This window comes from Schistocerca serialis, chromosome 6 (assembly GCF_023864345.2).
Source record: "Schistocerca serialis cubense isolate TAMUIC-IGC-003099 chromosome 6, iqSchSeri2.2, whole genome shotgun sequence".
In the NCBI taxonomy this organism is placed as follows: Eukaryota; Metazoa; Arthropoda; class Insecta; order Orthoptera; family Acrididae; genus Schistocerca; species Schistocerca serialis.
In genome coordinates, this window is record NC_064643.1 from 146,183,440 (window position 1) to 146,194,776 (window position 11,337).

Below are 11,337 nucleotides of genomic sequence, written 5' to 3' on the forward strand. Positions count from 1 at the left end.
TAGTGTCAGAATAATGTATCCTGAGTGTGAAAAATGATGATTGTAGCAGAATTTGGGAGAGATTTTTAGTAGTGACTGGTAAGGATAGAAATCATGTTGATTATTAGCTCTGATCTCCTGTCTTTCAGTTCCACTATGTTGCAGCTGAAGGCATGTGTCTGCAAAACACGCCAAAGTGATATGTGATATGAAATGGAATGAGCACATAGGTTGTGCTGTGGGTAAAGCAGGTGGTAGATTTCAGTTTATTTGTAAAAGCAGTCTACAAAGGAGATTGTTTACAAATTGCCCCTGCAACCAGTTCTAAAGTATTGCTCAACTGTGTCTAACTCGTACCAAATAAGGCTAACAGATGTTGAACATATACAGAGAAGGGCACCACGAATGGTCACAGGTTTGTTTAATCCATGGGAGAGTGTCACACAGACACTAAAGGAAATGAGCTGGAATGCTTGAAGACAGACGTAAACTGTCCCAAGAAAGTCTATTAATGAAGTTTCAAAAACCAGCTTTAAATGATGACTCTAGAAATATACTATAATCCCCTATGTATCACTTACATAGGGATCGTGAAGATAAGATCAGAATAATTACTGCACACACAGAGGTATTCAAACAGTCATTCTTCTTACACTTCATATATGAATGGAACAGGAAGAAACAGTAATAACTGGGACAATGGGACGTACTGTCTCCTGTGCACCTCAAGGTGGTTTGCAGAGTGTAGATGTAGATCTAGAATTTACATTCTGAACCATTACCAGCTTTTCTGAAACACATGGTAACTAAAATGAGGGTGGAAGTCTGTGCTAGGGATCTTTGCCCGTTTACATTAATACGAGGATGGTTTGGAGAGTTCTCGGGAATCACCATGAGAGGTTAGCGCTAGCGCGATGAGTTGTTCATGTGATACTAATTGGACTGTTGCCTGTAAATACCTGCCATTTCAGTGCTTTTGGAAGAGAGCTGTGGCAGTGACGTGGCTCTGTTGTTCCCATGTAGTGATATGCAAAGATGGAAAAAATCAAATTCGAGCAGTGATTAAGTACTTCATAAAGAAAGGTATAAAAACAAAGGACATTCTTGCTGATTTCCAAAAATACACTGGGGGACTCTGCTTCTTCATATTCAGGTGTTGCCAAGTGGACAAATAAATTTAAATTTTGTCAGGAGAGCTTAGATGATGATCTGCGCAGTGGTCGGCCATGATATGTCCCTACTCAAGAAATCATTGCAAAAGTGCACAAAATGGTCACGGAGGATCGCCGATTGAAAATGCGTGGACTTGCTCACACTTGCCAGATGTCTTCTGAAAGGGTATATCACATTTTAACTGAAGAATTAGAAAAAAAATTATCTGCAAGATGGGTGCCGCAACTCTTGATGCTGGATATAAAACTCATGAGAATGAACATATTGGAACAATTTTTTGTCCGTTTTAGGAGAAACGAACAAGATTTTTTTATGCCAGTTTGTGACCATAGATGAAACTTGGGTGCACTACTATACCCCAGAGACAAAACAACAGTCAAACCTGTGGAAACACGCTGTTTTTCCGCCAGCAAAGAAAGCAAAGACAATTCCTTTGGCAGGAAAGGTCATGGCATCAGTGTTCTGGTATGTAGATTGTCTCCCCACTGGTTAAACAATTACTGGAGAATACTATGCTGACCTCCTGGACAAATTGCAACGAAAGATACACAAAAAAGGCCAGGTTTAGCAAGTAAGAAAGTCGTCTTCCATCAAGACAATGCGCACCCCCACACGTGCCGTCACCATGGCAAAATTACACGAACTAAGGTATGAATTGTTGCCACACCCACCTTATTCACCTGGTATTGCTCCATCAGACTTTCATCTCTTCCCAAAACTGAAAATTTTTCTTGGTTGACGGAGATTCATTTCAAACGAAGAATTGATAGCCGGAGTTGACAACTATTTTGCAGGTCTGGAGGGAATCATTTTCGAGATGGGATCAAGGCACTGGAACATTGCTGGCCCAAGTGCATTAATCTACAAGGAGACTACATTGAAAAATAAAGATATTTTCAGTGATGTAAGTACTTTTTTTCTATTCCGTTCCGAGAACTTTTCAAAACACCCTTGTATCAGGTGGAGAATTTTGCATTTTGTCAGTTCAGAATTTGGAAAGGTGGATGTCTCCAACATTATGCCCCATCATATGACAATGACACAAAACACTGAAAGACAAGTCAATGAAACATGGGCGAGTGTGATGCCCAGGATAGACAAGGCTGTAGATGTGAATGCATGTACAATGGATATGTGAAGTGATCCGTATTAGGAAAGGTATTGTCTGTCTATTACTGCATGCTGTGTCACTCAGAAGTGGACACTGCAGAATATGGTATTGGGAGCAACTCACTTTCCTGAGAAGAAAAAGTCTGGGGAATTGCGGAAATGTTATTTAATTTAGGAGTAAATCTCCAGCATATCAGTAAGACTTCATTTGTTACTGACCAATGCTGTAAAGTATGCAAGATATTGCAATCCTTTCAGTATTATGCATGCATTACACATTTTATGTTTTGAACATGTCCTGAAACATATTTTTGATGATGATTATTTGAGAAGTGAGGTTCCCGTGATTTATTTGATGACTTACGCTGCCAAAGAAACACACTGTTTGGTGAAGGAACTATGATGTGAATTTGTTATGGACTAGCTTCAAGCAAGGAATGAGAGCTATAAGGAACATCTTGTTTCAGATGCTACAGTCTATCATTAGGCAGCATGATAAAATCATATAAATACCTACAGAGTAGGGTGTCTCTGAAAAACTTCGTGGTTACGACAACAACTCTACAAAAGAACTCATTAAATTTTTAGAGACATTCACAGGTGCAACAGAAATGCTGATAACCGAGTAGTAAACTACAGTTCAGTTTCCTTTGTCGTAGCAACTCTGGGCCCGAGAGTACGGAGGTACTGCAGAAGCAGTTTTTTAAAAAAAATACATGTGTGACCAGCAAGTGCAGATTTACTTAGCTACAAAACATCAATTTCACTGTTACCAGTATTCAACAGTACACTACAACTGTCATATTAAAGTCTGTTATCTGTAGATACTGTGAGCGGATATTGTGTTGTCTCTTTCTTGTGGAGAAGAAAGTCACAATTTGGAGACTGCACAGACTAACATCTTTTCGTGGCTGCCCTTCTGACTATTATAAATGATGCCCATTACTGATAGAGCTGAGGTGTTAAATGCTGTACGTCAAATTTGTGTTGAAAAATGAATTCCAGGTAAGGTACAATTGAATTAAAATGTGACATTAATGTCATATTCTGTTTTATTAACATCCAGCAATATTAATTTGGGGTTGACATAATAATGCTAATGGAATATAGAATTCAAATTTACCAGAAGAATTCCTAGCAAATGTATGACTTCTGTCACAATACTGTCCTTTTCTCTTCAGGAACAGTACCTATACCTTACATACAGGTTGACCCTATGAGTGCACTTCCTCCTCCTGTTTCAGCAGGTACATCCCTCTTAATTCTTATTTTCCTATGGTATAGGTCAATCTCCTCCTTGGTGCCCCTATCCGCACAGTATAGGTCAGCCTTTCTTAGGTTTGCCTATCATTTCCCAAGCATACATCTTTATGTACACTATAATTAAATATCCTCCAGAAAATAAAATCTATTTCATACTTAACTCTCACTTCCTAATACTTCAGTTAATCCCCTAGAGTCTTTCACTACTCTTCCACTATACTTCCTGTAGACACCACATTTATATACACTATTCAATACATCATACCTTTACTTCTGCTATACTTGTCCCACTATTCTACAAAACACCAGAACAAATGTTCCACTGACATTCCTGAATAATTATCACAATTAGTTCCTCCTTAACTGCTTCTTTTAAACTTACTGGTATTGGATAAGGCTTACAGAAAAATGGAGTACTCTCTTTGATTTTAAATTTACATACATAGTCACTAATACTACCCACATGATCAGAAAATACCATTTCATATTCCAATAGAATTTTAGAAAAATCTAATTTTTGGTCATTGGTTAATACTGGAGATTCATTTACTTTGTTTTGTATGTCAGCGTGGTGTGATCCATGACTTAGATTATCAGATGCTGGTGACAATCTTGCTGTAGCCGTTAATCTCAGACATCGACTCTCAGTTGTTTGTTTACCAATATAGCTGTCCATCATAAACTTTACACAATATTTGTATTCATCTTTCCCAAAATAAAGAAAATTCTCCTCAAAATTCTATATGACATTAAATTCTGATAGCCAATCTACGCCAAATAACACGTCCCTATTGATACTTTCTACTACTAAAACTGTTTGACGAAATGGGATATTTCAAATGTTGAATTTCACCTGGGTCTCGTGTTTTACAACTTTGTTCTTTGTTCCAGTAATACCGACTATGTACAATCCCGTTACTGGTAATATCAGTAAGTGATATTATGTTCATAATGTGTTAAAGAAAATGCTAGAAATAAGTGACACTTCACTCCTGTAATCTATAAATATGTTACCTTCAAAATCCTCCACTTTTCCTGTTATTATTGGTTGTGGATTAATGGTAGTTAAGCTCAGTTCTTCCAGGAGCAACCATTCTTTGGTTGGTATTTTATGCACGGAATTAACATACCCATTATAAACCAGGCCTCCTAATGTATTTCCATGACCTGGGCTCCAACCCTGGGTTCAGTTCACACTTAATTTTCCACATTATTGGTGATCACTGGTTGGTTATCAAATCGGGCTATTACGTTACCATTTTGTACTCTATTACTACTTGGTACAAATTCAAGCAAAGTAACTGGATCTAAATCTGAAGGTGAATGCTACTTCTGATAATCTTCGTTACCCTTATTCCGATTACCCTGGTGTACTCTAGCTGTACTCGCTTCGGCGGTACATATACTACAAAATTGTACTCTAGCTAACTTGGCCTCATGTCTCTTTAAATTGCTATTACTGTTATTGCTACCTCTTCTGAAATTCTGATTTTCATTTTGATGTACATTCTCATTGTGGTCTTTGTTTAAGGCATCAAGTACGTCTACAAAGGATAATAATTCTTCTACGGTTTTCCACCCGCTACGTAATATATCCTTCCTTGCGTAAATGGGTAAACGTCTTATTAAAATTCGCACCAACCCTTCTTCCTCCATGGGCTTATCTAAGTACTTCGCTCTCGTTAAATGCCAGTCGAAATACTTTTGCATCGTACCTTACGAACTGTTGTAATACTTTAGGTTCCACAAGTCAAATATTAGTTATTCCTGGGCGCTTGCTGACCAATACTGCTCCTTAAACTTTTACTGAAAATTCTATGTTCACTGTGCCCCACTCTGAAGCTTCTCCTAAAAGGTACCCCACCACAAATTCAATCTTTTTTGAATCTTCCCAAGTCTTGACTGAACCTTTCCAAAAAATGAGTAGGATGTACTTCCCCATATGGCATAAACTTAGGGAACTGTCTCGATAACCCTGAATTTGCCCCCCCCCCCCCCCCCCCCCCATTGTAAATCTGTCGTTACTTCACTAGTTAATACTATGTTGGGAGAAGTCACTCTCATCTACTGTGCCCTGCATGAGTTTGAATTCTTTCCACAGTTCATCTACATTTGTCTTGGTATTACTAAGTTCAGAAGGTAAAAATAGGATGCACATTGTGGGAAGATACTCTCACGGCAACTTTTCTGTCTATCATCTCTTCTACTTGTTCCTCCAAACTGCTTACATTTATTGTGTCTTATGTTGCTAGTTTCTCTTTAAAATTCCTTTCCATGTTATCATCTCGAGTGTTATCACCTGCAATTTGCAATTGAACTACAGGAATTAGCTTGTCCTGTTTCTCAACACTTTAAAGGAAAGTGTGTAATCTCTGCTTTACTGCATCAAATGTAACATTACATATACTTTGAAATGATCCTAATTTTTCATTAAATTCAGATTCTACATTATTACATTTATCTTCAATATCAAATTCTAGTTTTTTAGCTAAGTCCTGAAATTGGTTACTTTGGGTCTGACTAAAGTCAGTGAACAGTTGGTTGACATGGATAGTCAGGGAATTACTTAATTCATTCTTTAAATCTAATTGCAAACTCTCCACTTTATCATTTAAGGCATTGAACTTAGCATTTAAAACCTCACCCTGTGCTTCTAGTTTTTCACTTAAAGTAGCACTTAATTCCTTTCTTATAGCAGTTAAATCCGCCTTCTGTTCATCTAATCTACCATTTAACTGAGTATTTACTGAATCTAACTTAAGACTTAGTTCTTGTCTTAAAGTAGTTGAATTTGCACTCTGTGCATCTTAATTTTTCACTTAAAGTTGCAATTCGAGCATTTGCAGCTGCACTTTGGTCTTCTAATCTAGCATTTAGTTGAGTATTCACTGAGTCTAATTTAAGATTGAGTGCTTTCATTATATTTGCTACCTCAGTCCAGTCTGGCATTTCTTTTGTCACTGTCATGACCATGACTAGTTCTGATGTTTCCCCAGTTTTTTTAGTATTGTCCATATTTTTCTTTTAGATCAAATTATTATTAAAAAAAATTCACCTCTGAGTATAATAACTATACTAACACTCCATTATTGAACAGTGTCCTTAACTTCACACTCAATTAATTGTCTTTCGCTCACCCGACGTAGAGTTTTAGGCTGCATTGGTGAGCATGTGTGGAACCAGCACTGGTGAACAGCACGGGCACTTGCAGCGTCAAAGGTTGTTTTCAGCACCGGTGAGCCGCAGCTGGTGTCGTAGGCGTCGGTTGCTGGTTACGGGGTCCACACCCCCGCGATGTGTGCAAGGGCTGCTTACTCTCCACACTGGAACTTTGTCATCGAATAGATCTCATCGTAACTCTTCTTAGTCTTAACTGTTGAGATTTTCCTTGCATCTTTTCTTGTATGGTATTTATTAATTTTCACCCCTTTTTACTGTTTATGCAGAATCCAGCTCTGCGAAACAATTTCCCTGCCTTGTTACTACTGGTTGCTATGGCAACTCTCAAGATGTTTTTATCTTGATTTCATTTGAAAATGCCTCTCTCTTTGGGTCCTGATCACGTCAGGTTCCACGTTCTAACGGTTTCGGCGACAAGAGAAGTGGTACAAAACTGGATTTCGAACTACGCACTTCTCTTACTACAGTTGACTTACTTGAAACATTTAGCCAATCCTCTTCTCTGGATATGTGGCTGCGTTAATCTCCATAACTTCTTCTCCGAAGAAATAATGCTGGTTAGAGGAATGAAAAAATTACTCTCTCTCTCTCACTTGAAATAACTCGGTACTCTCATATTTTCAGTTCAGCTCAGGTGTATTTTCATTTCCACAAGTTCCATATAAGCATACAAACTCTTGCAAGTCAACTACACTGATACCCATTAGATACAATTAAATATAATCACAATGGCCTGGTTTTAACAACTAAAAAATTTATAGATGTCCCATGTGTTTTGCTTCGTTCAGAGTTAAGACATGAAGTAAGTAAAAGTCTATGATCAATTGTTCATTTTTCCTTTTTTTTTTTTTTTTTTTTTTTTTTTTTTTTTTTTTTTTTTTTTTTTTTTTTTTTACAACAACCACATATATTGACACAGCAAAGAATAGCATTTAATTACTCCGTGTCCTCGCACACAGCGTCTGTGATGCTTGCTGCAAACACTTGTCAGCGTTATTCAATTGCCCCACTTATCGTCTTCTTATTACAAACTTCCAACCTGCACACAGAAACTGGTGGCGCAGTAGATACGTTTCCGCTCTCTTACTTATATTTAAAATATCGGGTGTTCGAAATGGTGGAAGGCAGAGTGTCTCTAGAATTTACACTGAAATTCTCGAGTCACTACAAGCTTCGTCATACTGCCAATCTGTGACGTCACCAGACAATCAGCCAGTAACAGAGCATTTTCTATCATGTGACCATACCTTGATATTCAATGATTTTTTAAGCTTTAATCACATAGCAATAACAGATACTTTATGAGAATATTGTCTGTAAATGGCATTTAAATGTTTTAATCAATGAGAACAACAACAATCTGAACCATATTTTTAACAGAGGAAAATAGCCTATTGACTAGTATTTAACTCTGAATGGATGGTAGGAGTGACAATGGTCCACTTGAATGGCAGAAGCATAACAGTAGTGTTTTTCCCAAGCTATCTGTTCAGTGAAGAGTGTTTTGCATTCCAGCCTCAGTTTTAGTGCAGCAGGAAACCTCCTTGGATAGATGAAGCAGTTTTTGTATTTCTTATGCCACAATATTCGCATTTGTAAATTTGAATAAATAAAGCACAGGTGTTATAAAAAACAACAAATTTGAGTTTTTGTTCTGAGATCAACTATCATTACGTACAATAGTTAGTAGTTACCTAAGTTTTTGTAAAATTTTTTGTTCCCAAATTTTTGTTGCAGTTTAAAGCCAGCTTTTTCTCTCTTACAGATTATAATATCACAATTAGACACTACTATGCATGAATATGCATTTACAATACAACTAAACTGAGTTCCCCTGTTCTTTCTCCCCTCTATTTGGGACCATGTCTTGTGTACACTCAGGAAACAAACTTGTGAAAGTATCGAAAAACTGACGTGGATTTCATTTTTGTCTTTTCTCCTTTGTTGTTATAACTTCTCCTGCCCTTTCTTCTCTTCAGCATTTGATTCACCTTTTTTTGTCTCTCTTCCAACCTGCCCGAAGGAGGGATAATGAGTTAACTCTGAACCCTGAGTCAAAGGGTAGAGCTCGCGCATACTACCATGGTAAAGGCCAGGACCAGGGAGGGGTGATAGCCTGAGCTGTTACCTTCCCAGCTGCCGATCAGTTCCTTTAACTAGAATCTGTGAGGTGTGACATGAGGTGTGAACGATCACCTAAGGTGGGTGTGCTCCCCTCTGTGGGGTCCCCCAGAAGGAAGGAATGCCGCCATTGGAGACATTGGCAATCATGGGGGATTCACCCAAGATGAGCACATTAACTCCATAAATGCAACCTCCATCTAATAAATTGAAAGGGAATACAGCCAAAGACACGACAGATCTTGCAGTTGCTCTTTATCTTGTGGTGTCATGCAAAGGAGGTGGTCAGAATTTTTCTGTAATGAACCCTTTCATCATTCAGAAAGGTGTGAATACCACTGCAGGCCCACTGAAGTCTTGCACTCACTTATGCTACGGAACTTTGCTTCAAGAGACAGGCTGCCTTCCAAGCCCAAAAACTGCTTAAAGCCACACTCCTCCACAGATATACTGTTTGCTGGTATGACTGAGGGAGATAATGTTGTGTATCTCTCTGAACAGGGCATAACCACAGTCAATCGCGTTATGAAGAGGTTTGATGAAGACAGAATTAGTACCTACTCACACCCTTTTTGTAACATTTGATTGAGTGGAGCTCCCGTAGAAGATAAAGGCGAGCTATGTAGTTACCGTCAAACCCTACATACCAAACTCATCTTGCTACCGGTGTCAGTACTATAGCAATACTCACATGTCCTGCAAAAATGTGACAGAATGTGTAACTTGTAGCAAGGATGTTCGTGGGGGAGATTGTACATCTCCTCCTCCACACTACATCAACTGCAACAGTAACAATGCTGCTGAATCCCGCGAGTGCCCTGTGTACCTCGATCAGAGAGCCGGTCAGGAGATCCAGGTGAATGAAAAGGTGCCCCTCAGTGCTCCTCACAAAATGTTATCTAGCCAAAAGCCTTGCATACCACTATCCGGCACTTACAGTACTTTTGTTGCCATTGTGACCCACAAAAGATATGGCTTTGCAGACCTGTGACCTCCAGTTCACTGGTACAGTTGTGAAATTGCCTAATGTTAAGGTGATGTCCTCACCTCTACCAACTACAGCTGCTCAACACACTGAAAAACCTTCGACCACACCGGTGCAGCCACCTGTGACATAACCAGAAGAACGGAAATTTAAAAAGGAATACTCCCAAGATGATTTTTTGTGTACCTCAAGCCAACAAGCATCTGCAGCCCCTTCTGACAAATGCAGAGGTACTGGGAAGTCGAAAAAAGACAAACCTCCTTCCCTTTCTACAACTCGGACATCCTATACAACATTGACACTGTGCGATACCTCTATCCAGCTGACCTCCATTTCACCAGTGTGACTCGCCAACCAGTTCTCTACCCTGGAGTCAGCTGACCAATCCAGGGAGGTTATTGGTACCTCTGAAGAAACAATGGAATAGGATCCTCCGAACTTAAATCCTTGAGTAGTAGTGCACAGCTGATATCTGGCACTCGGCAACCACCAAAGTAATTGCCCCCTTTTACGAGAAATATATCCTACCATTTAATATGGCTGTTCTTCAAAGGAACATTCATGGCATCAGATCACACAGGGCAGACTTGCAGATTCTATTGCACTCACAGTGTCCAGTTGTTTTATACCTCCAGGAAACGAAATTATGCCCTCAGATAAACGAAATTATGCCCTCAAGATCGCTGTGACCTCATACACTTCACTGCATTACATTTCGACTTTCCTTCCTAGGAAGGAACTCTATCTCAAGGGGGAGTCGTTCAGGATGACATCCATAGCCAAACAATTTCATTTGGACACCCATCTGAAAGCTGTTGCTGTCTGCCTTTCCCTCCCCAGTTACAGCTTGTCTCTTTTTAATACAGGTCAAGTAAAAGTCGCGACACAAGTGTATACCATTGGATGTGAATGTATGCATATAACCACACCACTTGTGGTTATATCAACAGGATGGAGCAGGCTAAACCTTGTATCACATTTGCATATTCTTCATGCCTGACAGAGTTGTTAGCAGAGCTCAGTCTGGTCATGGCCGTAGCCGGCCATCCAGGTCACTTCATCTGTCAGTGTGCAATTACTTTGTGTGGAGAGCCCTGAAGTCTAATGTGTATCACAACAACTCACATAGTCTTCAAGAACTGCAGCAGGACATTTCCGATAAGATTGCAGCAGTCCAACTTCGATCTGCCTTCAGCAACTTGCTGACAGGATCCAAAACTACCAAGAGATGAATGGTTGTCACTTTCAACATCTGTTGTAGTCAGGTTGGTATTGTATTTCCTTTTCTCTGCTGTGTTTCTTTGTACCTTAGGCCACTTTGATTTGTACCATCCCGTAGCTATACAGGGTGTTACAAAAAGGTACGACCAAACTTTCAGGAAACATTCCTCACACACAAATAAAGAAAAGATGTTATGTGGACATGTGTCCAGAAATGCTTAATTTCCATGTTAGAGCTCATTTTAGTTTCGTTCTTCCCCCTACGCTCAATGGAGCACATTATCATGATTTCATACGAGATACTC